The sequence below is a fragment of the Corvus brachyrhynchos genome, unplaced genomic scaffold (genome assembly GCF_000691975.1).
Source record: "Corvus brachyrhynchos isolate BGI_N302 unplaced genomic scaffold, ASM69197v1 scaffold452, whole genome shotgun sequence".
NCBI classification, from domain to species: domain Eukaryota; kingdom Metazoa; phylum Chordata; class Aves; order Passeriformes; family Corvidae; genus Corvus; species Corvus brachyrhynchos.
Genome location: NW_008236764.1, coordinates 807,543 through 813,542, shown reverse-complemented (window position 1 = coordinate 813,542; position 6,000 = coordinate 807,543). Strand labels below are relative to the sequence as shown.

General features: G+C 48.4%; 1 protein-coding gene across 1 annotated transcript in view; it reads right to left on the bottom strand.

Annotated features, from left to right (window-relative positions):
• IGFBP5 (insulin like growth factor binding protein 5) overlaps positions 1 to 6,000 on the bottom strand; it is a 151,324-nt gene that overhangs the window by 19,261 nt on the left and 126,063 nt on the right. The gene's annotated exons all lie outside the window — the stretch shown is intronic.

Here is a 6,000-nt window from a genome sequence, read left to right as displayed (position 1 = left end):
TTTCACACACTCACTCACTCACTCACTCACTCACGCACACACACTTCCCAAAGGGCTGGGAGGAGGCAGGTTGGGAAGGGAGCAAAGTTCCTTGAAAACCAGTGTCCTGCTAATAATGCATCAAAGCAGTCAGGAGGAGAAAAAAAAAAAAGAAAACGCAGGAGAAGGAAGAGGGGATGCAAAGCTCCCCTCCCCTCCCTCTTCTTCTGAAGGAGAAAAAGTCTCTCCCGACGCAGCGAGCGTCTGGGAAGCTTGGTATGAAGCAAAGTTGTGTTTCGATCGGCTCTGTTCAACTCTCCCGCTTTCCTCTTCCAAGATTTGCAAAGAAAAAAAAGACCAAAAGAATAATAAAAAAAAAAGTTTTCTGCAAAGTTGGAGTGTTTTGTTGCAAAGTCGGCAGAGGAGCGGTAAAAAATCAGGGGGAAGGAGAAAAAAAAAAGAGGAAAAAAAAATCCACTTTGTAGATCTCCCAACACTTTTCCCCTGGAGAAGTTTCTAAAGAGACTGAATACTGCAGAACAGGCTGTCTTTTAAATAGACTGCCTCTGGCTGCCTGCCAGCCCCTCGCTGCAATTTGAGATCCCAATGACACCTCAGCTTGACTAGGTGCCAGCAGCGAGGGCCCTATCAGTGCGCGCTCGGGCCGTGGGGGTGGGGTACGCGGCTCCTGACTTCTGGGCTTCAAACCCCGGGCAGTGATCAAGGATAATATTATGAGGAGAGACAAGGGGAGGAGGAGGGGGAAAGGGAGGCTGAGGGGCTTGCAGGGCAGCCTGGGCTGCAGGGAGGCTGGGTGGGAGAGGTCAGGGCTCTGAGTTTGGGGAGGAAGTGCGAGATTGAGCTAGCAGGGCCTGATCCTACGTGCTGGTGAGGCGTGGACCCCCATCTGGTGCCTGGGTAGCGGGCGGGCTGGGGACTCTCGCAGCACCCATGCGCTCCAAAGGTGAGCGCAGGAGGAGATGGCTGGGTGCCTGCCAGGGAGCTACTGTCGCCCGCCCGGGCCCAGGAAGCAACCTTTGTGTGTGTGCATGGGAGGCTTGGGCACGGATGCATTGCCCTCCTCTCCTGTTCCTCTGCCCCTGGGCTAGGTTTAAAACCGCAGTGAGGCTTTGCCCTGTGCCGGGGTGAGCCCCTGACACCCCTAAACTGCAAGGGTTAACACGGCCGGACAATGAGTAGAGGGAGGGCTGGGCTGCTTGTAAGGACTGTGTTAGATTCCTCTTTGGAAAAGTTCGCTGTTGCTTAGGGCATGCCAGAAAAGAAGGGGAATTTTGCCATGTGAAGTCCAATTTGCACGTTTTAGCTCATTCTCGTGCCTCTTGCCCCGCACAAAATGGGGAGAGAGAAAAGAGGAATTAAAAAAAAAAAAAAAAAAAAAAAGCGCTTTGCAGGGCTCATCCCCTGTCCTGGGCAGCTTGGGGTTTGTTGTCTTTTGTTCCACCGCTGCATTCCTCGGGGTTACAGTTCTCCCGGCCCTGGTCCTTCTCACTTGCCTCCCTTGGTTCTCATTCATCGCTAGGAGCGGGGAAGCTGGAAGCGCAGGGAAGGGAATCTCCAAAACTGGGGTGTGCAGCCCCCGCAGCTGTGCTCAGGGGTTACACCTGGAGCAGGGGGGTGAGCTGAAGCAAGAGTGGGAGTCTGCTCAGAAACTCAAGCACGGGGGCATCTACCAGGGCAGTGGAAAATTCAAAGGGATCAGCTAATTCTGAGCGAGGTTTATGTGCGATTCAGGTCAACCCCCCTTCCACACAGGCACACACTCCTCCAAAGCTTCATATTCTCCAGGTTTCTTTTTAGATCAGTCATCTGTGCAGCTGCATTGCATGGATTTTGCCACTAGAATGCACCCTTATCTATGGTAAGAGGACGGATGGTTGCTTAAAAGCATTAACTCTTTCTTCTCCAAAATTTCCAGCTTAAGGCTTTCTTTGCACCTCTCCGGTGTTCCTTGTTTTACTTCCTTTCTACCCCATGTGGACTCAGGAGAAAAGATCAAATTCCTCCTGTTCTTACCCCTTGCCCTTCAAAAAAGAAGGCTGCATTTCTAAGCTTGGTTGGGTGTTTCCTTGCTTTTCTTTCTACCAAGAGTTTTTCCAGAGATTTTATTTATTACTACCTGAATCTCTGCTTAGATCACAGTTAACTGCAAAAAAATAGGCACCTTTAAGGTAAGAAAAGCACTCCCCAGGGGTTTTGTCTAGAAGTGCTTTAAAACGGTTTCTCCAGTTGACACTTAGGACTTTTACAGCATATTAATTGCATCCTGCCTCTGTTTTTTATGAGAATCTGCCACTGGTCTGAACTAGTGCTTTGCAGAAAATAGCACCAGGCAGAGAGTGAGCACTGTTCACCTGGAGATCTGGAAGCACTTTGTGAGAGGGCTTAGGGCAGGAGAAAAATGACTTTCCTCATTCTCTCATCCACCCTGTAAGAAACAGAGTGCCCCGTATTAGTACCTGGTAGAGAGACAGTGAGAGTATCTGGAGGGGTGGAGGAGAGGTTTCACTCCCACTCCTACCTGCGAGACACAAAATGGTGAGGCATGTAGAGAACTGCCTCCATCAAGCCCAGCTGCAAGCCCTGGCATGGCAGGCTTGGGCACGGGTGGATTGCCACGGGCCAGAGATCCTGCGAGGGATCCCAGGGGAAGCTGCTCTAACTTAGGGCTGTCCGGGAAATTTCTCTTGGGCCAAAACCCAGGTCATGTGAAGTTGTCTTGCAGCCACCCTCATTTCACTCCTGTGCTGTGCTGCGAGGACGCTCATCCACAAAAGCTTGCCTGGAAACTGAGTTGTATCCTCAGCCAGAAGATGACAATATTTTAGCGATGAGAGGTGCCTTCTTGGCAGGTTTCCCCTCATTTTATGAAAGCAGTCTCAGCCATGGGGATCTTAGAGCTACCACCTGTACTGAACCACTGAGCCCAGCAGCTGGGATGGAGTTGCAGATGACCCCCTGGTCTGTGCTCTCCGTGCTCTTAACAAGGTCTGTCTTTATGGCATCTTCTGCTGACACCGAAAAACCCCCACTACCCTGGGAACATAAGACAGCCACAGGACAGTGTGCAGCGTATGGCTGGCCGTGAGCTGTAGGAGAGCCTGCAGCTAACAAAGATCACATTTCTCCTGGCTTGTGCTCTTCCAAGGGAGATCACAATCATGTTTTATGTTTATAAGACATGCTCTCTTATTTCGGGGGAGTGAACAGAGAGTATTCAGAGGAAACCAACGTTTCTATTAGTGTCTTCTACTGTATTTCTTTGCTATAGGCTCTATGTGTTACATACAGCTCTGCTGCAAAAGGAGAAATAATTATTTGGAAAGCAGTTACTGTTCTTAAAGTATCAGATATGTTACACTTCATTATGATAGTCTCAGTAATATGCAAAAGCACTGACTTTCCTGGGTATGATAAAGCGTATGGGACACATACTTTAATCAGTTTGGGCTAATCTGTGTGTTTTGGAAGCACTTAGAACATAAAAAATGTTCAAGCAATCTAGGAAGATTAAGAGCTGAATGACAGATACAAAAGTAAGATACTTTTTTTCTTCTCCCTCCAAAACCACTGTCCAGTTTTTGTAGATCTGAAAGTCTTTAGCAAAATAATGCTTATACAGGAGAATGTATAATTTTTTTTCATGAGCAAGCTTTAAAAAACACTGAATAGTTGTGAAATCAGGTGCTTGAAGCATCATTCTGAAAAATATAAAAAGCCAATACTTCTACAATTCTTGGAGGGAAAAATGACAAGCAACAAAAGTGGAACTGATGGGACAAGTCTGAGACAGAGGTGTAGAAAGGAGAGATGAGCACCAGCAGGAGGTGCAGATATTGACATAGTATTTCACTTTGCGTGGAGACTGCGTTGAGTGTCAAAAGTAAAATGTGATTTCTTCCCAAGATACTTGTTCTCCCTTGGACTGTACGTTCTTGCTTGTGATGATAACCCCAACAAGTGTTCTCAGCTTCATGCTGGGAGCCCCTTTCCAGCAGGATCCAGCAGCCCATCCCACAGCAGTGGATGTAGTAGAGCTAGCGAGGGCTAGGTGGCATACTGGATACGTTGGAGAGTCACCTCCAAGGACTTCCTTCCACATCCAGCAAGGGTTAGGCTGAATGAAATTATCTCTTTGCAAGCAGCTTTCTGTGTCATTAAAAAAACAAAGCAACCGATGCTTCCAGTGAAGACAGCATCAGTGTTTTGCTTTCTAACATGCCTCATGGGGGTATCAATTTTAAACCGCATGTAGAAATGGAGTCTCCCCCACCAGATCAGCGCCTGGGTGTTCTGCGGGGCTGTGTTGGCTCTGTTTCACATTATCAGGGCTCAGCTGCCAAGATTTGAAGTGGTGACGGGTGACTGGGGTGCCTCCACCTCCCAGTGGCCCACACGGGTCAGCTTGGGGTGCAAAGTGGGGGGATTCAGTAAGCGAGGGACATCAGATCCTGGGCATCAGGAGGTCCTTCCTCAGACACTTTCACAAGGACTGAAGCATAGAGCCTATACTGGATGTTTAAATGATAGAGGCAGAAATACCTCAGGGGACAAATTCCTCTTGCCTGAGCACAGACGAAATTAATTTCTTCTGCTAATGGGGAAAAGACAGAGGTTTCATCATGAGCAGACAACAGGGGTTCCCCTTTGCACCTTCCTGGCCAGAGCGGAGGGCAGAGGTCGTTGTGTTGCTGGTGGCTCTCAAGGAGCCGAGTGTGGGGTGAGTGGTTCAGTGCCCCTCCCAGCACGGGCATGGCCCAGCAACAAGTAGGGCTGTGAGTCTTCTGCCCCACTGGCCATGCAATGGCCATGGGGCCCTGGATGTTCCTCATTCCTTGGGGCATTGGGAAAGTGCAGTCTGGCTCTGGGGAGAGATGCTCGATGACTGGGGATGAGTTGCAAAAGGAGCTTCAGTTTCCCTTATCTGTGCAACAGGGCTGCTGAGGTTCCCATGTCTCAGAGGGGACAGGGTGGACTTAAAGGGCTGTCTTTGTAAGTGGCTGGAGACCTTGTCGAGGTGCTCTGCAAGCTGGAAGTATCCATGTGATTCACTCACTTTCCACCTCCACCTTCCCCCGCTTCATGCTGCCCACGTTGTTTTTTTGTTATTAATTGTTTTAGATTCAGACAATGCCTCTCCTTTGGCCTCAGGCAGACACACTGGCTGAATCACTAAACACTTTAACACACATCTGCTGAGGCAGCAAAACTCAGTATCTCCTTTTTTTCTGTCTCTCCAGTATCACAGTCAAAAGGTGACTGAGACACAAAGTAGATCTGAAATTGGCTGAAAAGGGAAAGTGCTCCCAGCTGAAGTGCAGAAAACACCTGCATCTAATAAAAACAAATGAGAAACATCATCAATAACCAGGAGAAAAAGTAGTGTAAATAAAGAAAGAGTATAAATTCAGATGGTCTCTGGGAAACTTGAACAGATGCCCTAGCCTGCTGTCTTCTGGGGGTATTGTCTAATTATTTACCTTGTAGTGCAATAAAATACAGGGGGTTGCCGTGTCTCTCTAGCACAGACTAAGGTGCTCTAGAAACCTTGCTGTGCATGTGGGTGCCATGGTGATGGGTGACACAGAGATATGATAGATTGTTGCTGTGGCAGGAGAGGGCCATCTCCTAGAAGGAGGAGTTGTCCTATAAAGGATACTCCTTTCTGCCCTTGTAAGGTTTTAGATATTCTAAGTATTTGGATAATGATTCAAGGTAGAAAATATGCTCGGAGCTGACTGAGAATCTTCAAGTCCCTTGCAGGCTGTGTTGGGTGGAGGTGGGATGTCCTTTGCCTCTGTGGTCATGTACCTGCTGCTGGCCCCATGAAAAACAGTGAGGAGTACTTTACCTTGAGGAAATGACTCCTGACTGTGACCTCCCTCCAAGCCTGCTCTGTGCACGTTCATTCCTGAACCTTTGCATAGCGCCTGAGGAGCTGGCATGAAAATAACCTCTTGAAGCCCTGCTGATTTTATTTTTTCTTTTTTCATCTTTCAACCA